The sequence below is a fragment of the Corvus kubaryi genome, unplaced genomic scaffold (assembly GCF_017639235.1).
Source record: "Corvus kubaryi isolate FWS band 111438036 unplaced genomic scaffold, C.kubaryi_AGA036_p1.0 37395, whole genome shotgun sequence".
NCBI classification, from domain to species: Eukaryota; Metazoa; Chordata; class Aves; order Passeriformes; family Corvidae; genus Corvus; species Corvus kubaryi.
The window spans coordinates 5,544,901-5,569,560 of NW_024581134.1; the positions used below are offsets into that span (position 1 = coordinate 5,544,901).

The 24,660-nt window shown below is 49.0% G+C and overlaps 1 protein-coding gene across 1 annotated transcript in view; it reads left to right on the forward strand.

Moving 5' to 3' along the window:
- Nucleotides 1-1,326: 1,326 nt before the first annotated feature.
- The window catches only part of NEXMIF (neurite extension and migration factor), a 64,718-nt gene continuing 41,384 nt past the window's right edge, over nt 1,327-24,660 (forward strand). Inside the window, 3 exon segments of the mRNA XM_042040050.1 lie at nt 1,327-1,412; nt 2,245-2,428; nt 16,289-16,423. The gene's annotated coding sequence lies outside the window, so the exon portion shown is untranslated.

Sequence of the window (24,660 nt, forward strand, 5' to 3'; positions counted from 1 at the left end):
ACACTGCATATGAATTCCAGACAGTGTTTCAGGCTGCTCAAATCCTCACAAAATTCCAGGCTTTTCAGACCCATCCTTCTTGCCTGGTGCCCGTTTGGAGAGGCCAATTGCACGTCCTGTTTGTAATCCTGACCCAGGAGCTTCTGCCCCAAACTCTCCAGGGAAGAAAATCTGACAAAGAACATTTATAAGCTTTATGACTTTAATTAAACCTTGGAGAATGAGACCTTCCAGAAAAATTCACTGGCACTTTTAAAGAGCCACATCACTGGGCCCTGACCCTGTTGTTGTCTTTCCTCTCTTCTGGAAAGAAAAAAAAAAAGGAAGATTTACTTCTCAAGTGAAAAAAAAGGGTATGTGGGATGTTATACTTGACCAGATTTTAGTTTGTAAAACCCAAAAATAAGCACAAAAATTAACTGCAGAATAACTAGAGGTAGGGAGGAAGATGAAGAGCAGGGAAATTTCAGTCTTCCTAAAAATCTCTTTTAGGATAAAAAAAAGTCTCTTGCAAGATAAGTCTCATTGCCTAAGAGTTGAAGATATTCCTGAAACAATAATCCAGAGCTTGGGGGGCTCAGCTTGGAGCAGAGGAGGCTCAGGGGGGACCTTGTGGCTCTGCACAAGTCCCTGACAGGAGGGGGCAGCCGGGGAGGGTCGGGCTCTGCTCGAAGGGAACAGGGACAGGAGGAGAGGGAACAGGCTCTGGTTGTGCCAGGAGAGGTTTGAGTTGGATATTAGGAAAAATTTCTTGGTGGAAAGGTTTGTCCAGCCCTGGCACAGCTGTCCAGGGCAGTGGTGGAGTCCCCGTCCCTGGAAGGGTTTAAAAGCCCTGTGGATGTGGCACTTGGGGACAGGGGTCAGTGGTGGCCTTGGCAGTGCTGGGGAGATGGTTGGACTGGATAATCTCAGAGGGATTTTCCAGCCTAAACAATGCTGTGATTCCATGATTTTAAGAGCTTGGGGTCAGAGCTGTGCTCATCCTGTCTGTGCTGTCAGGTGGTGTTGGGTATTTCTGGTTTGTTCTTTATTTCTGATCCTTGGGCTGTTGCTGCCTCCACAGACCCAATGCCTTTGGAACTGCCCCATAACTGAGCTCCTGGGGGCTTTTGCTTTGTTGAAAAAACATCATTCTAAGTCCCCATTTTTGGCCAAAATGTCAACTTCCACTTCTTTCTAATCCCCTTCTAATTTGAGAGGGAGCACCTGAATTTGCTGATAATCTGTGATTATTCCATGCTAATCCTGCCATTGTAGAGGATGGCTCTGCTGGACACTCAGCAGATGAGTTAATTATTTTCCTTTTTATTATCTGCCCTCCAGGCCAGACATCCCAACAGCTTCTGGTCCATCTTTGTCACCTTCACTGTTCAACGTGGTTTAGTTCTCTCTGCTCTCCTTGCCTGTCGTAGGTAAGATTGTTCAGCATCCCCAAAAAGCATCGTTTTCTTTTCCTTGGGTAGCAGTTTTACCAGATAAATCACTGCTGCCTGGTTATTTTGCAGGCTGTGGGATGTGGGGTGCCCTTTGGAGCAGGCAGCCCAAGCTAAATCCCAGGATAAGGCTTGGCACAAAAGCTCAGGGTTACAGGCAAACAGGAGAAAATCACTGGAACCTCACAGTGTTGCCAGTGCTGGAATATAAAAAAAAACATTTCAAAATGCTGCACTGAACTGCTTAGTTCTGAGCCAGGATCCCAAAATAACCACCTTTCAGTTGGTAAAATAAATTATCGAAGTCTTTCAGATCCAAATGTAATGCTTGGGCAAATTAATCCATTGTTGTATTGTTATAGTGCTCTAATCATATTTTTATATATCCCAGGAGTTGGAACTAAGAAGCATTTTGCTGTCAGTGCAAACACAATAATAAGAATAGTCTTAACAAAGTGACGTGCACTTAGCTGACTTTCTGAAATACATTTCAGCGGAAATTACAGATGCTTTTTTACTTTTCATTATCATTAAGGTCCAAATAACTTCCTTGTGTTGAAACCCAGGCTTGCTTTATCTGCTTTAATAATTATATTGAGGCTCATTATGGACACCTTGTTTGTAATTCTGGCTTTTCTTATTGAATTCTGAATGTGTTATTACAAAAGTATGTACTTTAACAGATGGAGTATATCATGGCAACGTTTAGTTCCAGTTGATCTTTTCTAAAGAGCACGCTGAATGATCTCGGGCTAAATACAACCAAGACAACATCTAGCTGGATTTTTTAATTTTTTTTTTTCCCTAATAGCATTTTCCAGGCTGCTTGGGGGAAAGCAGAGAACAAGAAATGCCACTGGATTGAGCAGGGCAGCTGGAAAAGGTGGGATGATGAAGATCTGGTGATGAGGAAGAGGTGTGGAAGCTGCATCAAAGGCAGGGGAGAGTTCTCCAAGAAAACATCATAGTTGATGTCAAGGTTGTCTCATTTGCCGGTGGGATATTGCTTTAATGGTGTTCTTTTTTCCTCTCCAGTTTACATAATGAGATCAAGCTAATTAAACCATGTCTAGCTCTGGGAAAAGATCAAAATGTGAGCTTTTTTTATTGCACTTTATTAAAACCTTCACCCTGTAATGGAAGATTATAGGAAGTACTTTGCTACCAGTGCATCTTGCTCATCCCTGAAAAATGCAGCTCCTCTTTTGTACCAATACTTTCTGGGTTTTAATTGTTTTTTCTCCAAGTTGACCATATTTTGGGAGCTCTCAGAAGGTGCACAATTGATGTGGTTGGGTTGATTAGGTAAAGCAGTAATAATAAGTAGATGCAGTGAGGTGTTTTATGCAAAAGCCGGCGACAGTAAAACCTTCTGAAAAGTGTCTTCTTCTGTAGAGCTGTGCAGGAGTTGCTTAGCCCAGTTTGTTCAACACATTCCTTGTCTCAGCTGACTGACCATTGCTGGGGGGACACTCAGGGGTCTCCCTGGACCTAAAAATGGTTTTCTTTACAGCCTCCTTACATTCGAATGTATTTTTTTTTCCCATCCAATTTTGCGTTCCTTAAAAAAAGAGAAAAAAAAGAAATGCAGGGGAATGAAATGAAAATATGGTGATTTTTATTGAGGTTAAATGCAAATAACCTCATTGCACTTGGGGATGCTGGTGACTGCTTGCCCTCCCTGCTGTGACAGCAGCTCCAGGTGTGTTGTTGGATGACCCCAACGGTGGCTGATGTCTCACAGAGCTCCTGTGATTCAGCACTGGCAATCCAGCTGCTGGATTTTCCCCTCTCCAGGGTCACAGGTGAGCCCCCCCTGATGTCAATACCTGTGAGTGTGTGTTGGTGGCACCGCTGTCACCTCGCCAGGGCCCGGAGCGCCGGCGGGTCCGGATTACGGGAGGCTTTCCGGGCTGGTATTAAGGCGAGGAGCTCTTGCCAACATTAATATATGACTGCATTAGATCATCCTAATTATATTTCGAGCTGGAATGATTTCAGAAGCATTGGGAGGCAGCAAGGGCTCTCCCATGCCTTCTCCCCTTGCAGAGGAGGCAAGGTTCAAGTGTTGCTTTCTCTTCCATAGGGGAGGCACAGCTGCGGTGGGGCTGGGAGGGAAGTTTCTCCTGACTGGGCTGAAGTGCAGAGTGCCTTTGAGGGCTCACTCAAATCACTGCATTTTCCCAATTTCTCCAAGGAGCTCTCTACTTTGAGCCTCGATGGAGACTTGGTGGAAAAGGAAGGGAAAAAGAAGGGAAGCTTTTGTTTGAGGCGTGTTGCACTGTCCCCACCTGACGGGGTGGCAGTGTAGCTGTGCTCTGCCAGCTCTGTGCTCTTCCTCACCCTGCCAGAGCCCCCATGGAGCCTGGCAGGGGCTGGGATGTGCAGGGGGACCAGGATGTGTGTCCTGGAGGATTTCCCTGCGTCGGTAACGGCGCCGTCTCCTGATGAATAAATTGGCTCCATGTGGAAGCAGGGCTGGATCCACAGGGGTCAGCAGGAGCCTCTCCTTGCCTCGATGGGTTTCAGATGAGGCCCTGCAGGACAACTGATGGTGGGTTGGGGTTTTTTTTTAATCTGTGCAAGATCTTAAAATATATTAGGGTTAATGAAATCAGTGCAATTGGGAAGCGCTGCCTGTGACGGACAGATGGCCAAAAGCACTTGGAAGTACGAGTGGGTTTGCACCAGAAGGAGAGCCGGGATCTGGCTGACGGATGCCACGTGCCGTGGGCATGGACTGGTGAGGCAGGAGGAGGGAGCACCCTGAGCTCCCACCCTGCTGAGGTGGTGCTGGTTTGCTCCACCTCAAGGTCCCAATCCTGCCTTGCTCCCGTTGGAATCAATTCCATCCCATCCGTGGAGGCAGCATTTGAGCTCCCAAGTAAAATTTATTCCTTTAAAGAAAGCAGTCCTTGTCATAATTAAAGATATATGTGTGCTTTCTTTTCCTGTTCAACTCCAGAAGCCACTGAACACACTTAATAATGTTTTTTTGCGGTATTTCGGGGGTATGAATGTACATGGAAATTACAGCAAAGGCATCATTTTTTTAACAGCTGTGTTTAGTTGAATAACAGATTTAGAAAGTGCAGACTTTAATTAATCTGTGTTTTCTGCTGGGATTTCAGCACCATCTGATTTACTTTTCATGGCTGAAAAGTGTAACTGTAGTTTTTCCCTTTAGCTGCGAGTTTATCCTCCCAAGAAATCAATTTGGTTCTTCTTTTTCTTAAAGCAAACTCAATATCAAACTGATGGTACCTGGGATGCAATACAGGTAATGCCCTGGCTCGGGCTGCTGTGGAGTGGAGAGCAAATAGCTGTCAAATGGTTTGCCTGGAAATGCTGGTTTTCCTCTTCCCTGCCTTGCTGTATATCACAGCAAGCATCCAAATCCTGTCCTGTACTCTGGGGCTGGAGGGCCGTTGGGTGACAGGAAGGTAAGGACTGGTGTTACTGGAGAAACCTCTGAACACAAAGGATTTTCGTGATCTTTGATAGAGTTTTTTTAGTTGGAATTATGGTAGGGAGACTCTCTGTGCTCGGTCCTCATTGTAAAACATGTTTGTGTGAGGCTGTTGCTGTAACTCTGCAGGTGTTCCTCAAAAATTTCTCTCCTGGAGGTGCTGGGGGGTGCCTGGGGGTTACAAACGGTGGTGGAAGCAGAGTCAGGGATTGGGGAACTGTAATGTTAAATTGCATTTCTCATGCGCTCTTGGTCACTCGTTGCTCCGTCTCTGTCAGGATCAGTGTGAGTGTTGTGAACATGCAGAGGTTCTGTGGCTCTGGTTTGGGATTTTTCTTTTAAAATCAGCTTGTTGTGGAAATGGATCCTTGTCCCACCTCTACTTTTGCCCTGGGACAAAGTTGCCTGAGCTGAGATGAGAACTTGTGCCTGGGTGGTTGGAGTTGCTCAGTCGAGTTGCTCCTCTCAATGTCTGCTGACTCTGGAGAATGCACAGGGGAATCAGTGTCTTTGTCATCCAAACCCTTGTGTGAACCAGGTTTTTTTTCCCTGGGAGGGTGGGCAGGCCCTGGCACAGGGTGCCCGGAGGAGCTGTGGCTGCCCCTGGATCCCTGGAAGTGTCCAAGGCCAGGCTGGATGGGGCTTGGAGCAGCCTGGGATGGTTTAAGGTGTCCCTGCCCATGGCAGGGGGTGGCACTGGATGCTGTTCAAGGTCCCTTTCCAAACCATTCCGTGATTCTGTGAAGAAGGAAAGCTGCTTGGACCCTCTCTGGATAGTGGTGTGCTCACAGTAGCTCGTCGTGAGCTGGGTTGGATGGGAGGAAGTTTTTTACAAAAGAAGGGCATTACTTGCATTCTTGGAGAAGTCTGTGTAACTTTAGTTACTGTCAGATGTACTTTCCCCCCTATTTCTATTTCCTTAGGTTGGCGTGGGGTGTGATGTCTTAAGGGCTTTGTGTGTAAAGCCCACAGGGGCAGAAGGGAAGCAGCGCTTTTAGAGTCTGAGTGGGATTTTAGGATGGCTGCTAATCTGAATAAGATTAAAAAAAAAATCTTGATGGGCTTTAAAACTTATTTTAATTAAGGTTTTTCCTTTCATCTCACCAAAGCCCTGAATTAGCTCCTTCATTCTCTCACAAATACACACAGTCCCTGCTGGTACAGGCGTTCAAACGCATGGAGAGCTTCAGCTGAAGGGTCAAATCCAGATTGGGAAGCATCCTGTGCCCAAAATGAATTAAAGCAGGGTTTGGGCAAAGTTAAAAAAGGCCAAACTACCCATCTGCCTGCCTGGTCTGGAGGATGCTGGGATTCTCCAGAGGAATCCTGTGCTTCCCAGCTTTATTGAAGAATGTGGGACTGGGAGAGCTGCTGTTACCAGCCCATGGAGCTGCAGATTTGACACGGTGGTTTTTTTGCTCTGTAAAGGCTTGTCCAGACACTTGGGCCTTTTTGTGGTGCTCCACACCCTTGGATGGTTTTGCTCCACATCCTTGGATGGTTTTGCTCCACACCCTTGGATGGTTTTGCTCCAGTGATTTTGCTCCATGGGCTTTGCCCCTGGAGGTTTGGGAGGCAATGCTTGGTGGGAACTGGATGCAGCAGGGTCCTGGGCCCAGGTCTCCCTGCCTGGGAGATGATGCTGTGAGCTGCTCTGGATGTCTGGGGCTTTCCATGACGTTCCTGGTGTGATTTCTGCTAAACCTGGCGTATTCTGACACAACATTTTGGCCTCGATGAATTGATGGACAAACTCAACAGGAATTTTTCGAATAGCTCCACACTGCAGCTCTCATGCTGTGCCAGGTTTTGCCTGGGGCATCACTTGATAAAGGCTGGTGAGTGTCCCATCCTCTGTGGGGTGATCCGGGGTGCAGCCGAGCCTCCCTGCGTGGGCTCGACGTTCCCTTCCCAACACGAGCTCCGAGAGCCCCTCTGGAGCGGCTGTTCCGTGGGGTGACCCACTCGCTGCAAAGTTTGACCCAGGCACGGTGCCAGCCCGAAGGAAGGCTGACAAGTAATCAGGAATCAAAGGAGCCACCTGCACGCCACGGGGAGCCGCTCACCGGGTGGCAGGCGAGCGGTGCCAGCGCTCATCGCCGAGCCTTGTTCTCCAGCCCCGCTTCCCAGGGAGGCGGCGCGGGAGGGGGCTGCTCCCTCCCTGGCTTCTCCCTGCCCTCAGCAGGGATTTTGAGAGGGATGTGAGGTGGGATCGTGGCTGTGTGGATGTGCCAGGACCCTGCTTCGTCAGGGGGAGAACCACGGGGGAGTGTTGAGAGCGATGGGGTTGGGCTGCAGCATCTTTGGGGCTGCTGATGCTGCGGCAGAGGAGAGAGGACAGCTGAGCTGAGCCAGTCACCATGTGAAATTCCCACTGCTTTGGCTGTGTAAACCCACAGGCTGCACTGCCAGCAAATAGCCAGGGAGGAAAATAAGGCCTTTTAAAGAGCATTTTTATCTTCTGCTGGTTGGTAAGAATGGCCCTGGCGGGCAGGAGGGAGGCAGAGGGGTGGCATGATGTGCAGATGCCGCTGTCACTGCACACGTGCTCCCGGGGTGTGCTCACCCAGCCTGGAGCTGGCAGCTCCCCATTCCCACTTCAGGGGGCAGAGAGGATTTGTTTTGGAGAGGGAGAGTGTGAGATGTGTGTGTGACCACATAATGACTTGGGTTTTATGTCGAAGGAAGGCACATGGAAGTCACCACCCCCCTCCAGCCCCACGCCACCCCATGCCTGTCACCCACAGAAGGATCTGGTCCAATATATCCTATTTTTGGTCTCATACCAGGATAGGCCTTGATAGGATCTCTTTTAAACAGCAAGGGAAATTCACTCCTGCCATTCTCCCAGGGATAATGCAGTGGATTTGGAGCAGTCCCTGCCCTTTCCCTGCTGTGCCAACTGCAAGGCAAGGGAAAGCCGGTCTGCAAAGTGCTGCGAAAGGAAACTCGCTCCTGCGAAGCTGGGCCAAAAATGAGGGGTTTTTATAGTGTACAAATGTTACCTACAGCTATTTATACACCCTCCTCAAAGGCTATTTATACCCTTCCCCTGCTTTTGTGCTGCTGGCTGGAGAAAATCCTTACATTAGATGTTTTCGGCAGCGTGGGATGTTCTTCAGCCGTCGCCCGACTGCAGGACCGTCTGTTTCCAACATCATTCCTGGAAGAAGAGGGCGATTCATGGGCTGCAGCCACTGCCACAGCTCTGAAAGCAGGGTTGGCATCGTGGATGCCAATCTGATGAAGGGGAGAAGGGGGTAAAATGCCTGATCATAGCAGTGTTAATGAAAGCCATCAGTTCATACAGCTGGGGGGGGTGGCTTGTTGCATCAAGGGTCAGGAGTAAGTTTTTCCCCCCTTTCCCACATCGTGCAGTCGATCAGGAGCAGTGTAAGGTTATTTTATTGTTTCCAGGAGCGCCGGACCCAGGCTCCCTGCGGGAGGTCGCATGCTTGGCTTGCTGCATCATTGATCCAGCCTGCCAGAGAAATTCTTTATTCCTCTTAAATGTGGACTTGCACTTAGAAAGCAAACAATCCTTTAACATTTCTGAGGCTGAAAGCAGAAAAATGAGTGGCTTTTGTCATCAGGGATGCTGTCTTTTTTGATCGCTCTGGGAATCCAAGGGAATGTGCTACCCAACAAAGAGCAATTTTGTTAAGAAAAAAAAAAAGGGGGGGAAAAGGGAAGGGATTGCAGCTTCCTGTGCTCTGGATAATTGGGGCTGTCTCCTCTGCAGCTCCACGGCACTCCAGTGACTGGGTTTGGAAGTTGAATGGTTTTCAGGTTTCCCTGACTCAACACCATGAAGTTTCCAGTTCAGTTTATACCGGCTGGCACTGGTGTGCTGAGTTTGGCAGCCACCCCTTTGTGCAGTCGTGGATATTTGCTTATGACAGATAAATGAAAATCTCTTCATTATCTTCGGAAAAATGCTGTGTCCTGTTAAAACATCATCGGTGTGTCCGAGATTGATTTTGTTTTTAGAAATGTGAAGGAATGGCTTTTTGTGGAAGGCTTGTCCCAGAGGAGTCTCCAGGAGCAGAACCTGGTTTACCTTGGTCTCCTGCATTTGAATTTTGCCTTCCTGCAGCTGAGGTTGCCTCTGTCACTGCCCCTTATTTCCAAGATACTCTGGTGATCCTGTGTGGATCAACACTGTGTCTTGTGCCACAGGGCTGTGGTGCACAGGAAGCTCCCGGGTGGTTCCTGAGCTTTTCCAACGCTGATGGGGCCGGGACATCATTGATGCCACTTTTCAAGCACTATGAAATTGGGCAATGATGCTTCCTTTGAGATGGTGCTTGGTTTTTCTTATCCCAAGCCGAATTTTTCCAAGGTTGCCTGCAAGTTCTCAGTGCCACAGGCTCTGGCTCCCGGGTTCTGCCGACGGGGAGAAGCCTGTGCAGTGTTTGTAAATCCTCTTCTCCATTGCCCTCACTACTTCTGTTGTCCCTTTCTCCACGATGACAAAAAGGTGACTTTCTGTCATTATTTTGTGCAGAAAGAACCTTCCGACTCCTCCTGAACCCGCAAATGGATTTCTCAACCTCCAGCCGTCCGAGGTGTAAATGAGATGGGAGCGGGGGCTTTGCACAAATCCCACCTTCTTGCCAGCAGCCTGCTCCCTGCCTGCTTCATTTCACATTTTTCTCCCCTAATAGGGATTATTTTTTCCAGAAATGCCCCTCAGATTTGTTCATTCTTAGTGCTGGCGGGCTGGCATCAGGAGGTGCTGGCGCTGTGCAGCACCAGGGGCAGGGACCCCCAAATTCCAAACAATCGTGATGTACTGTGCGGCTTGGGCAAAGTGCATTTGTTGCCTTGGAAACAAATAGCAGCAGTGTACAAGTCAATGAAATTTATGGAATCAACTTCAATAAATCTTGATGATAAATGTGCAAAAACATACCCAGTTTGATGAAGATCTCCAGTATGCAGATGTGAAGGATGGTAGTAAGTTATGTAAGTGCTTCGGCGCCGATTTTGGGCTGCCACGGTCGTGTTCCTATAATATGGGCTTTTTTTGTTGTTTCTGAGGAAGCTGTCTGCTGCTTTTCATAGATACGGCATTTAATTTTAATTTCCAGGGTATCTTTTAGTTTAATTGGCATGCTGGATGATTACAGTGGGTTGTTTTGTCTTTTGCAAAGCCTGATTCACATCAAACTCGGGATAAAAATAAAATTGAGAGCGGTGGCAATCCAAGGGAGCACAGAGTGCCACGTCGCCCGCCTCCAAGAAGGGTGCAAAGTTTCACAAATTAATTAAAGCAGTTATGTAGGACATCTCCCTAATTCCTTGTGTCAGCCTGTGAGTGTTCCAGGTGGGGGACAGGTCAGGGATTTTGTAGTTACGGCCAAGCTCTGTGGCAGATTTTGCTCTCACATGGAAAGGTCTCTCTGTTTACCTGTGCATAGGGACAGGGTAGGTTTATTGTATCTCAGCCAGTGATATTTTCTAAAATTGATATTTTTCATTCCTGGTTTGACCTGTGGATCGATGAAGGTTCAGGAACATCAGTGGACTTGTCTGGAGATGATGCTGTAAACCTTTAACACAGCCCTTAATGCAATGAGATGTTTTCCCATTAGTTCCCTTGCCTTTTCTCCTTACAGGGCCTTATTCTCCACAATTTTCTGCCAGGTCAGGAAGCACTGGGAATATTTGTTTCTTCCTTTCGTGGTGTGTTGGGCCCCAGTTTTTCCCTTCAGCAGCTGAAGGGAGCTGCATGAGGCCACACCCTCCGTCCCCTCTGCTGCAGCCACCCCATCCTGCTGGGCAGGGACCCAAACCCAAGCCTGCCCGCATGGACAGGGACGTCAGAGAATCCCAGAATGGGCTGGGTTGGAAGGGACCTTAAAACCCATCCAGTTCCACCCCCTCTGCCAAGGGCAGGGACACCTCCCACTGTCCCAGGTTGCTCCAAGCCCCAATGTCCAGCCTGGCCTTGGGCACTGCCAGGGATCCAGGGGCAGCCCCAGCTGCTCTGGGCACCCTGTGCCAGGGCCTGCCCACCCTCCCAGGGAACAATTCCTGCCCAATATTGCATTTAAGCCTCCCCCCTGCCAGTGTGGAGCCATTCCCTGTGTCCTGTCCCTCCATGCCCTTGTCCCAAGTCCCTCTCTAGCTCTTCTGGAGCTCCTTTAGGCACTGGAAGGTGTTACAAGGACATTATCACCTTTCAGAAGTTGCCTCCCTGTATCTTAAGCCAGTTTCTCTGCAGAGGCCTCTTCTTCCCACCCTGCCCACAAGGTGCTTTGGTTTTGATGAACACTGGAGCTCTCTTGGGTGGACTTCTTAACCTTGGCCCTCCCTTTTCCTTCTCTTACAACATCTTTTTAACTCCTGGCATGAAATTGTTTGAGAACGTAATGACTTCATGTTAGTGCTGTCCTTGGACTGTCTGTGAGCGAAAAAAGTCCAGCCAGGATCCTGCTCCTGCCCTGGCACCTGGATTGCTGCCGCTGTTTCAGAGGCAGCACTTTAATTTGTTACTTGGATCTACCCAGATTCCCAGCCAAGCCCTTGTGTTGCTCAGTATCTTCCAGCCCACAAAGTCAGTGCTTCCCTGTGTCAGCCCTAATGTGTTGTATGGATTAGGGAAATCCCTGTGGATGTTGAGGATCACGCCTGCAGATCACTCCGGGTCTGGTAGCAGAGCTTGGGATGCAGCTCTGCAGAACCCGGGGCTTGCCCAGAGCTCATCACAACGGATTTTAATTTATTTGGTGCTGGGTGTATTCCTCACCTTGGCTGGGATCAAAATCCGAGTTCTGGAAACCCAAAGGGCTTCTCCAGAAACCCCGGGCACGTGGGATGGTTGCTGAGCTCTGCTCGGATGTTTACAGACCAGCAGAGCTCTTCCCATTAACATACAACTGTATAAATCAGCTTGAACTCCGTTAGGAGCTAAATTTAGTGACTCACTAACTCCTTTTTGATATGTTTTTATAATTTCATTGTATTATGACATTTGATTTTAAATTTGCATGAGTAAATGAGCCTCTTACTAAGTCAGGTAAAAAGATTTTTCACTTATCTACCATGAAATAAGACATTAAAAAAATAGTGAGAAGAGAAAGCAATGTATCCTTGACATATTTAGTTTACATTTTTTCCAACTGTGCTGACTGAACGTTTCTAGCCATTAATGATCCAATAAAGCTGTTTGTACCGCTTTAACAGGCAAAATAATTTCACATTAGGAATACATTTTGAAATTAATTTAGTATTTTGTGGGGGAACCCTATTTTTGGAAAATACAAATTTACATTTAATTGCACTCACAATCTGACTTGGAAGATGCAGCGAGTGAAAACTGGCCTTTTATGGTTCACCTCCAAATAGTAAAGTCCATGGAGGCAGTTAACAGTAGTGAACAACTTTAATTGGGATTTCCAGGACTTGTTCAATGAATTTCCTGCAGGGTTCCTTAAAAATACCCCCTGAGCAGTGAAGCTCCTGCAGCTGGTGAAAGATGAGACCACACACCTTCATGCCTGGTGTTCCACCAGCTTCTGATTCACTAACGTGGATTTATGGGTTGGCTTTTTCAAGTATTTCTGAACTTTTATTCAGGATAACCTTGGCAAGACCTGAACAACTTTGGGATTTGCACTTCAAAAGTATTTTCATTTTCCCTCTCATTTCCTACTGGAGAGGAGACCACCCAAGGTCCTGCTGCCAGTGGCACCTGGGGGATGGATGTGGGGAGCACCCCTTTGTTTTGTTCAGGTGATGAGCAGCAAGGAGATGGCACTGGTAGATCCTTTGGTCCTGACCTGGACTCTGGTGATGAGCTCACAGGGAGGTGAAAGTTCCTCTGTTAATTACCCAGCTTTTTGACTGTCTCCATCTCTCTGGACGCCACCAGCTTTAAATTTTTTTGTTACTGATATTTTTTCTTCTCTTTCCCCCCGTTTCATTAACAGTGACAGATGCTTTTAATTAAAAAGAGAAGGCAAAACAAAATCCCGAGTAAAACAAAAAGAGAATATTCTAATTTGGCGTGACATTATGAGGCAGGATGGCTCCCGGCATCCAAGGTATGGAAAAGGTCATCTTCCACAGCTCCAGCCTTTTGCAACAGTGGAATTAAGTTCAAACTCAGGCTGGTTTTGAAGTCTTAAGTCTCTCCAGGGATTCCTTTCATAACATCTTCGAACTGGATAACACTACAGTAAATGAAATACACTGCACTGGATTAAAGGGTTATTTCCCCTGTGTGTCGAGCTGACACAGAATCCCAACCCTCAGGTTGCCTCCGAGTTGTCTCTATCTGCTGATACCCTCCCTGCTTTACATAACAGCTCTCAGAGTTTTTGCAGGGAAACTTTTGCCATTATTTATTCGGCCCCGGCGCCCGCGGAACGATTTTATGCAGCGAGGAGCTGAAATAAAGCAACTAAACGGGGAGGAATTTAACGGGCTTCAAAACGTGAGGGAAGCAATGCAGGGAAGAGCAGAGCTGCCTCTCCAGGTCTGTGGTGCTGCTCTGTCATTTGTGCTGCAGCACAAACTGTGGCTGTGCCCGCATTGCCACTCACACTTCCAGTGGCAGAGCCCGCAGGAGCAACGGGGCTGAGAAATGCTGCTGTGCTCTGAGCTGACTCTTCCAGCAGCCACAATTTGTTAGGGGTCGTTTGCAATGTGTTTTCTTGTAGAACAAATGTTCCTTTTGACTTTGAACTTGGTGCCTGCTGCAGCTCATGCGGGTGTTGTTGAGGGACGGGCACCCAAACCGCTGCCATCTGCTGAGCTCCAGAGCACGGGGAAAAAACAGTGCCTTGAAATCTTGGAGCATTTGCTCCTCCAGCTCCACTGTGCCGTGCCATGGCCAGTGCCCTGTGCCAGGGCGGCCTCTTGATGCTCATCTCCAAGCTTGGCATGACAAATCACAGTGGGCATCTGTTGAACCTGCTCTGGAACTGCACAAATGGTCTTGATCCTTTGTTTCCCCCACCAAAACAGTGATGAAAGACCCCTCCAGAATCATGGGGAGCCTGTGAGACTCGAACTGTGCACCAACATTTTGACGAGGAAAAGGGAGAGAACTGTTTCTTCCTCTGTGACTCCTCCCATTGTATGTTATCCAAGGCTGGCTGGGTCAGATGGAAAACTGGAGTTGTGCTATGAAGTGTTTATTTGAGATAAAATGGATCCTCCATATGCTTGATCCATTTGAGGTTGACAGAAACAGGGCACTGTGCTCTGTGTGTCCCTATGTACCTCTGGATCCTACTTTTTGCTGAATCTCTGCTGCCACTGTGGCTTGGTTTCCTTCCACACCACGGTTTCCTCTGGATGTGCTTATGGATACCACTGGAACAGCCACTGCTCCTCCCAACCAACCCCAAACCCCTGTCCTAAGAGCTGGGGGATTGGTGGGGCTGCTGCTCTTCACAGGGATGGGGAGATGCTCCTGATAATTCTAATGTGCTTTGTCTCCATGAACTTTTGGGATGAGATGTTGGGACCTGGGGCTCTGTGGAAGGTGTTCAGCAGGATTTGTCCCTGCTGGAGGGTTTCTGCTGGCAAGGAGGTGACCCCACAGGCATCAGGTTCCTCTGTTTCCAAGTGTTATTCACATAATAAACACCCATGGGCATTGAAAACGTGGGAAACGATACTTTGGGGATTCTGCTGTCCACGAGTAATTGAAATCAAGGACGTTTTTAGATTTCCCTCTTACTGAACAATCTGGGAGCAGAAGCGAGGGCAGGGAATTGCGGGTGCTGGGTAGGTGGAGGTACCCTCACGCACCCACAGCCCCCGAGACAGTCGGTGTCTTTCCAGGAGGTCTGAAATCTCCCTGGAAAAGCTGGGACATATTGAAAATCTGCTCCGAGCTCTTAGCACTTCCTCCAGATTATTTCTTCGAGGATTTAAAAATATATTTTAAAGCACTAAAATAAATGTTAATGAGTCTGCATGGCTTGGGGCTAACAATAGTATTTCTATTTCCATCCAGCAGCCTGGCAGGGCATTTGGTGATGGAAGAGCTGGATGTGGAGACCTGGCTGTTTCTTTCTGACTTGGTCCTTGATGTCTTGAACAGTTTTATTCTCTTGTGCTTTACTTTCCCTGTTTTGCTAAATAGCAGTGAAAAAGCTTCCTTGCTTTGTTCAGGCACCTGGGATTTATCAAAGGCCTCTGGGCAAGTGTTAAATGCTGAGCTGGGTATAAAAAGCGTTGTTTAGTGTTATGTTTATACCTCTTCAATGTTAGCATGTATTTTTATATACTCCTTGCGGTGACCTTTGTGTTTTTCCAACCAAGCAGACAATCTCCTTGACTCAGGGGGTTGGTTTTTTCCACTGCCTGCCGTGGCATCTTCGGAACGATTTTGTAAATACGCTTTTTTTGGGGTGTTTTCAGTGTTTGGGCTGGGACTCACGGTGCTGGAGGTGCCAGTTGCATACAGTGGATGGGAGAGTTGCCGTGAGGAAAATAATAGCATGGAAGTCCATTCCTCTCATTCCTCACCTTCCTTGTTCCTCTCAGCTACGATGAAACGATATTTTAAGGATCCCAGGCTGCCATGTTCGATGGGCAGTGATCTGGGGGGTACCCGAAGCCTTAAGGAGCCTGCACAGGAGCAGGGCACAGAGTTGGTGGCGGGGAGAGGTGTAGGAGTAAGTGGGATGGCAGGAATTCAACCCTGGCACCGTGTCAAAGGCAGTGAGCCCTGCTCGGAGCAGCTGCGTTCCCCGGGACTGCGGGAAGCCAAATGGTTTGTTTGTCTGTTTACATGGATCTGTGGGGCTGTGTAGGGGAAAACCACTTAGCAGAGATTCTGCTATTAAAGCAGATGGTGGGAGATTAATCTGGTTTTTAGGGGGGCACTTGCTGGTACGATGACCACGTTATTAATTCCTTCCCGTGCTAGGAGTCCTTCCGTCGTTCCAGGGGATGGGGGAATTGTGTTTCCTGAAGCTCTCAGCTCCTTCCTCGCTTCCTCACAAGCTGATGTGGTATTTTGGGAAGCAGAGGAGCGTTTGTCAGGGTCGTTGCTGCAGTTCCTCTACCCGTGCTCCTTCCATGCTGTCCTCTGCTCCAGCCCTTCCCCGTGCTCCCACAGCAGTTCCAGCTGCCTCCTGGCCCTCCTGCAGACCAGCAGCAGTCCCTTTGCTGCTGCTGGAACGCTGGTTGGTAGCCTAGATTCCCTTTTTTCCCCTTCCATTTTAGAAATTGCTCTTTTTTTCCCCCCTGCCGTATCGCTGACAGCCGCGTTCTCCTTGACAGTTGTGATATTTGTATGTGTGCATAAAAACAGTAGGAAGCATTTATGTAGGTGTCACTAATTTAATTTAATATAATCTGATCTGTATGTATAGGGGAGGACTGCTCTGCACTGAAAATGCTTCTCTTTATTTTCCAGTCTCCATCGTCATCAAATACAACTCCTGTCATTCTCCTCTTCCATTCACCTACCCAAAGACCAAATCTGGAAATAGTAACCAAAAGAGAAGCCTACGTCACACACAGGGCAGGGAAAGGTTGAAATAATTGAAGGGTAAGTGATTTTTTTTCTTTTCCCTCTTATTCTGTGTGTAAAGCTACAATAGGAAGTGCAAGACTGTGTAAAGAAGCTGTTAAGCACACACACAGCTGCTCTGTGTGCAAAGTGGAAAAAATGACTGAAATCCTGCTTTGCTGATCAAAGAAAGGTGAGAAAGTACCCAGGAGGGCCAATTTGGAGTGTTGGTGCTGGTTCTGCTCGCCCTGGATCCGTGTCTGCTCCTGCCTGGGCGGGAGCAGAGGCTCTGCACAGGCTGGCATGGCTTTGGCTGGTCTGAAGGAGCTTCCCAGCTGGGAGGGAGCCGGGATATCGGAGTCTCCCGCTGCTGAAGAGCTCTTGTGTCATTTCCTTCTCTCTTCCCCACTTCAAACCCCTCTCAGCTGGGGTGGTGAGCTGTGTGCGTGGGGCAGGATGTTTAGCCTTGCTCCTGCTCTCTGCAATCCCTTTTCCTGGAGAGCAACCTGGCGGTGCCTGTGCCGGGATTTTCCGAAGGGAAGCGTCGATGGGGGCTGGAGGAGGAACAAGCTGACTGGCAGAGCAAGGAGGCCTCTCCCTGGAAGTGTTTGCCTTCAGGCTTTCCTTTTGCTGCGAGGGTGGCGAATGAGATAGGAGGAGATAGAAAAGCAGCTTTTGTGAAATTCAGAACCCTGGCTGAAGCATTAGTGAGCTCCAAATGGTAAGGAGCTCATTTTCCCACCCCATTCCCAGCTCTGTGCTTGCATATATTGTATTTCCACACATGTCCTGGTGTGGATGGACAGGATATGCCTTCGCTTGCGTTTGAGAACTTCTCTTTAAACATCTGGGTTTTTTGGGTTTTTTTTGGGTTGTTGTGGGTTTGTTGGGTTTTTTTTCACCCCTGCAATGTTTGTTCATGCAAAATTCATATCTGGGAAGGGCATCTTAGATCGCTGCTTCTGAGTCAAAAAGGGAAAGTATGGAAGTGAAAAGAGAGATTGTATCGTTTAAGAAATATGATTCATGAATTAATCCTCGTCTGCTCCACCATCTGTGGCGTGTGTTTCAACACAGAAATCCTGGGTTATATCTCTTTAAAAAGCTTTCTTCTTGCTCACTGCCTGAGTTTGCTGCAGCTCTAATGGGGAATTCGCTTCTTTTTGGGGAGAGAGCAGTGGGTTTTATTCATAGCCTGGGCAGGTTACCCCAGCCTGTGTCCAAGCTGTAGGTCACTGAGGAGGGTGCAGAGCTCTGTGTTTTGGGGAGTGCCAGCTCTCTGTGCAATGCCGTGAGCCTGATGTGCAGGCAAAGCTCGTGCCTGACTGTTTTTGCTGTGGAATTGTGGCTGGATCTCTGGAGCAAGAGATGGGCAGCAGTGGCAGGAGGTGCAGGAACCGGTCAAGATCCTTCTGGAAAAGAAGTGACTCTTTCTGAAATGGACTGGGGGGTATTTTGGACTTGTGCTCCAGAAAATAAAGCACTGAGGTAGTTCCCATCCTGTCTTTCCTGGTGATGTTTTTGTAATTTCTTGGTAGATACAGAGAAAGGAAAGGGGAGGTTTCCCATCTTGGCCCCGAAAAGGAGCTGCCACGCTTTGTGCCTCCAGGAGAAATGGGGGATGAAGGGACACTGGGAGTTCTGGGGGTGACCTTTTTCTGAGTGGATTCTTTGAATTGTTTCCCAGATTTCTGCAGGGAGCAACTTTCCTTTTTAAACATATTTCTCAGGTTCCTCTTCCTGAAGCAGGTGAGACCCAAGATGTGTGAGCCCTTTTCATCCTTCCTGGACAGCGTTGCAATACTGCATCCACCATCAATCCCTTTGCTGGATCACTCCTTTTCCTGGCCCTGGGATTTGCCCCATCAGTTTTCTCCCATGCCTCATGTGAGATGCTGGTAAAAGCCTGAGTGTTTTCCCCGTTGTTCTGGAGGATGATCCGAGGTGGTGCATGTTGGGTGGCCTCAGCCCTTGCCACAGCTCACGGTGGCCTCAGCCCGTGGCTCGGTGATGCTCCCACGTGGCCACAGCCCCTCCTGTGCCGGTGCCACTGATGTGAGCACGGCCCTGGCCAGCTCTGCTCCCGCTGATGGATGGAGGTGATCCAGGAGCTGAGTCCCACAGTGAAATATTGCGGGTTTATTGCCTTCCCATTCATCCTGTTTTCACGCCTTTCTGCCTCCCTGACTCATTGCCACCCGGCCTCTGCTTGCAGCTCCTCTTTGCTCTGGGAACACCCACTGGACAAGGCTGGAGCGTGGCAAAGCCCTGATGCTTCCCATTGCCTTGGGAGCTTCTTTTTTAATTGAATGGCTAAAGCCAGAGCAGGAAAGGAAAATGCCTTTTGTCAGGAGCAGCAGGAAAGTGTTAAAATGAAGGAGGATGTGGGGGATGCTGTTCTGTAGCCAGATGCTGAGCCCATCGAGGCTCTTGCACAGTCCCTAAGAAAGGTTTTCCCATTCCCTCCATTATCACAAATCCCCCTCCTGCCCACTCATCAGGGAACCCTTGGATGTGCAGGTGCTTCATGACACAAAAAATCCCACAAGCATGCGTAAATAGCTGTGTCTGAAGGAAAAAGGCTGTCAGCAGTGGTTCAGCAAATGTTCAACCCAAATTGGAATCAGGCTGAAATACATCCCTGTCCCAGGGACAGCACCCAGGGAAGGGCTGGAGCTGTGCCAGGGGAGGTTTAGGTTGGATGTCAGGAAAAAGTTCTTCCCCCAGAGGATGGTGGGGCACTGAACAGGTTCCCCAGGGAATGGGCACAGCCCTGAGCCTGCCAGAGCTCCAGGAGTGTTTGGACAACACTCTGAGGGACAGGGTGGGATTGTTGGGGTGCCTGTGCAGGGCCCGAAGTCGGATTTAATGATCTTGTTGGTTCCCTTCCAGCTCAGGATATTCCGTGATTCTCTGCATGGAAAATGCTGGTGGGAATTCAGGCCAGATGGGCTCCTGGCTCTCTGTCCATCTCACCCACACAGACACACCTGGGCGTTCACAGATTTGCCAGTCACTTGCTCGCTCCTTGTGTGCCTTTACAATATTTTGCAATTTTGTATATTTCTTAACTGCCTTGATCATTTTTGTTTGGTGAGGGTTTCTGAGCTTGTTTGCCATTCTTCATCTGCCCCCTGCTAGTCTGGGAAGCAGAGATGGTTTCCTAGGGGCTCTTCAGCAAACCTCCACCTCTGTCAGGTGTGTGCTGGCCCCTCCTGTGCCAGCTGATGCTGGCAATCACTCTTCCAAAGTCTCCATAAAACAAGGACTTTGTGCCTGGAGAAGGTCCTGTGCTTACCTGCATGGCCAATGCTGGCATTTTGTGAAATACTTTGAGCCCCCACAGAAGCTCTGCTGGTAAAAAAACCCAAACAAACCAACAAGAGGTAAAACAAATCCTGTGAGAAATTGAAAGCAGAGGCAGTCCAGGCATTTTGATAAGCAGATTCCATTAGCCACAGGTTTTACTCTTTATTTTAAGCTTTGATTAAAATCAGCAGCTTTTATTTAAAGTAAATGAAGGTGAGCTTCATGCTCACCCTTATTTCCACCAGAGTGGGGTTGTAAATGAGGGGTTTGGTGGATCCCCCTCAGCTTCTCCTCCCTCTGCAGGGTCCCCCCTGATTAGAGAGGGTCCCCTGGCAGGGTGACAACGCCGGTGGCAGAGGACATGGGACCTTCCTCCAAGGTTTCTCATGGACAGAGAAAGGAGAAGCATTGGTTCCCCATCAATTCTTTAGGACCCCAGTGAAACAGCTGCTTGTTTCTCCTAAACAATTGTGCCGAGGCGGAAATTGGCTGGTGTCTGTACGGACTTTCTGGATGGGGAAAATTAAGCAGTAATAGCTGGAAAAATAATATGGGCTACGAGATAATAGATGCCTGAGGGATAAAATTAAGCAGTATTTTACAACGAAGGAAGAGGGTTTGGCAATAAATAGTTTGCCTTTGACTTTCTTTTGTTTGCCAGAGGACTGATGTTGTTTGGGAGAGGTTGTCCTGGGGTGTATTTTCCAAGCAGATGTAGGAAAACAGTGAAGGTGTGGAGGGTTTTCAGTCCCTCCCAAGAGAGCTGGTGCCAGGCCGGGGTGCAGCTCGCACTGCCAGCGTGTTGGATGTGACAGGATGTGACACTGGAGCTGCTGTGGGGAATCCCCCCTGTGCAGGGGGATGTTTAGAAGAGAACAGCAAGGTTTACCAAACAAAACGGGAACAGGATTGGGTTTAAATGCCACAGGGAGTCCAGAAGGCCCCGAAAGGGGCGGTGGCGTGTTCAGCACCCCAGCAGGGTCTGAGTGGAGGTGATTCCCACTCTCCCTGAGTGCTGTCCTGTGCAGAAGCGCCTTCCCAATAATGCCACGACACTGGGATTTGGTTTTGTTCTGCCATCTCTCCATAATGTGCCTTTCCATAACAGCTCCGTGAGCACCTGGCTAAGGAGGTCATTTGGAAATGCTCTTTTCTCCATTTCATGTGCCTCATACCACCATCCCCTTCCACTTGTGCACAGGGAATGTGCCACGGTGGGCTGGGAAAACGCCTGGTGCCAGTGAGAAACATCCCAGGGAGTGCAGGGCTCTCTCTGGGCTCCAGGGGCACCATCATGGGCAGGGCTTGTTCCTCTTCACTTTGCATGAGAGAAAAGCACAGTTCAAACAGAGCTGCAAACCCTGATCCCACCTTCCCAGGGATGGATTTGGGTGCAGCAGGTTGGGATACGAGGTCTTTAAGCCCAGGCCAGCTGCTGAGAGCTTTTAATTTCACAAACCTCAGGGAAAGCCTCCCTGCCAGCTGGAGGGACTTCCTCAGAGTGGATGGGTCTTGGGAGAGTCCCGAGGTGCAGAGTCCTGGCTGTCCCTGGGAGCTGAGTGGGACTTGGGAATGCTCAGCACCTCTGCAAGCGAGGCCAGACTGTCTCATGCATCCAGAAGGGAATCATTAAGTCGCTGTGCATTGAGCCTCTGTTTTTATTCATGGAGTGTAATGTGATTCATTTGCCCTTTTGCTCTCGTGTTGAGAAGGCCGTCATCTCGTATGCATCGCTGGCTGCAGGCACAGCTCTGCTTAGTTAATATTTTCTGGGTTTTTGGCTGGGAGGGAACAGACATTTTCATCATGTGCAGAGCGGCCGCGCAGCTGAGTGGCCACAAATCCGGTGCTCTCCCAGCCCTGGTGGGGAGCATTTAGCTGAGCTCAGCTCTCTTTCTCCAAACCTCCCGGGGAGGATCCCTTCTGCTCCAGCCCCTCGTGCCAGGGCAGTGCTGGAGCCCCTGCACCTCATCCAGGGCAGCGCTGGAGGCAAGAGGGACACGCTGGGGCAACGGCATCCTTGGGTGTCCCAGTGACACCCAGTCCCCAGCAGCTCCTTGCAGAGTGGGGGTGAAGCTGTTTGCTGGGGAACCCAAACCCCAGGCTCGTGGATGTGGCCCAGGATCCTGCTGACACACGGTGGGATGCAGGATGGGACCTCGTTCTGCTCGATGAACTGATTAAAAACGGGTGAAGGACACTGTGGGTGCTCACTGCTGCAGGTCTCTCAGTGCAGCTGAATGCAGCCAAGGGAAATTATTCCTCCTTGGAGCTAAAAGAAAAAAGACACCAAGCAGGGCAAGAGCAGAGGATACAAAAGGATGGGCAGAATGCAATTTTTTTAAAAAGTTAGCATGGGAAGCATCAATTAAGCCACTAATTCCTAAAGAACATTAATGAGTAAACCAGTTGGAGTCACCACCTCTCGTAGTGGGACAGGCCCAGCACGCTTCAACTCCGCATGTTGGATCTCCAGCTGCAAAACAAGGAGTCAGAAACTCCCTCCCACCCCTGAGTGTCGTGGCCAGCCCTTTTTAATCACAAATCTCTGACCTCTGTCCTGCTGTCAGATTCCAAGTGGTCACCCTGCATGGCCCAGTGACCATCTCAGAGTCCTCAGGTGACCCTGGGGTTCTGATGCTGCAGGGTCACAGTGCGTGTGAAAATCAGTGAGATTTTAGAAGCAAAGGGCAGGAGGAGGAGAGTTAACTCCATGTGTTTCTTTTCTTTTTTGCCACATCCTCTTCTTCCTTGTTTTTTTATCCCCCCCATACAGTTCAGAGCCCAAATCCATGCTGGGAAGGACCCACAGAAAACAACATCTGAGGCACAGGCGAGGGGGAAGGCAGGAGCCAGGCACTTAAATTGATGATTTTCTTACACTTTGTTGATGGGGAGGCATAAAAGAGGGTCAGGTGTGGATAAAGATAAGGGGATAGGGTTTTCCAAAGAGCTTGGAGCCAGGAGCAGTTTGGGAAGGGGAGATTTTTAGCCTCCAAGGATTTGGGCAGACAAAAGAGGTGGAAGCAGGGACGTAACAACGCCGACCTTCTCCGCTCTTTGTTTGCAAGAAATGCACAAATCACTGCTGGTATTGCTGAGTGCTTTCCTGCTGCTTTGTGGCTTGATTTGGAGCTGCAGCCGTTCTGAGCCTGGTTCCTGACTTCCAAAAAAGCCACAAAAAAACCCCCCAACCAACCAAACAAATCCCAGCCGACGGAATCGGAATCGTTCCCTCCGTGGTGCCCGCTGGGAGGACCAGGTCACCAACACCTTCACCTTGCATCAACCTTAGGTCCTGGGTGGATTTGGTGCAGATTAGTGCCTTTTGGAGAGTTCTAGAAAGGTCAGAAACAGCGAAGAAGCTCTAATAGCAGTGTAGCAACCAGCTGGCTGCGTTGGGTTTCATTTTACTGCCATAGTAACACCAGGAGCCTCGATGTCAGTACCGTGCCCACTGAATGCCAGTGCCCCCCTCTTTTTGTCAAGAGACAAGCCCATAAGAAGGTGTTTTCTTCCTGAAGAGTTTCTCTGAGGCAGTAATGGGCTTTTTGGAGGGTTTGGGCCTCGTACCCAGAGATGTAAGGTGGGTGATTTACAAGGCACTGTGCAAATGCCAAATTGTTAGGCAGAACTGCTGCTGATTTAGAAGGCAGTTAAAGCTCTGAATGTGCCAAGTGCCAGTAGAGTGTTTCTACAGATGGAATAACTGGAAATATTGGAGAGATTCCAAAGGTTTAATCAAATTCAACCAGGTTTTTTTTCCCCTTTTTCTTTTTTTTTTTCCTTTTTTTTTTTTTTTTTCTAAACTGCAGAATTCTCTGAGGGATGCGGGTTGAAATAGTAGATTATTCCACTGCCTTTAGTACCGTGGGGGAGATTCTTACAGATGAACATAAAGCTACACACAAGACTTTGAAGCACATAAGTGGGTCTATAAACGAGGGCTGCAGCAGCAATGCCCTGAAATGCTGGGCCAGAGTAGGGAACATCTCAGATGTCCTGGCAGGAGGCTCCTTGGATGCGGAATGATGGGTTTCCAGTCCCACAGCACAAAGGGAAGTGGCAGCCACAGTGTCCCTGGTCCAGTTCTGCTGGACCCAGGCAGGTTTTGGTGGGATTCTGGGCATCTCTCCGTGCTCGCAGCGCAGCGCTGGGACGTGCATATGTTTCTGCACAGATGCCCACCTTCCTCTAGTCTTGTTGACAGCCTTTCCAAGGCTTCTTGTTTAGCCAGACCATATGTGCTTGGGCATGGAGATAGTGGGATGTGGAAAGAGCAGCACATTATCCTTGGGCTGCAAACACCATCAGGAGCAATTCCCAGCAAATTTTGCCGGCGCAGAGATCCAGAGCTGCCGATCCCACGTCGCAGGGCACGCCGAGCTATCGGAGGCGATTTCTCCCCTCATTTGTCAAAACCAGGTTCCAGAAAGCCATTTCCCTTTGTTCTATCCCCAAACCAGCTCTCCCTGTCCACTTCTTGAATATTCATCCAAAGCATGGATGAAGGCCACCAGGGAGAGGGGAAGTGGTGTCTCCAGGTGACGCTTTGCTGCTGAGGCGCTGTGGGACCCAGCTGGGGAAAGGGTTGGAAGTCTTTCCATGGGATTCCCCTTGTTGGTACAGAAAATGAAGAGCCCATCCCCATTTCTGGCAGCAGGGTTTTGTTGAGGGTGAGGTGGCAGGGCCAGGGTGTGGCTGTGAGGAAGGGCTGTCCCAGGAGTGATGCTGGGACAGCGCTGGAGCTTTTACCTTGCTGGGTTGGGTTTTTTTAAGCAACATTTTTGGGTTTCGCCTAAAATCAGATGGCCTGATTGGATCCATTCATTGTCATTTATTTATTCTTGTAAGAGAAGAAGTTTCCTGCTTTTCCTGGAGTGTTTGGTATTGATCCTCCCTGGAGTTGGGGCTGTCCCTCCGAGGCACTGCCGTACTCCGGCACAGACCCCGTGTGGCTCTGTGCA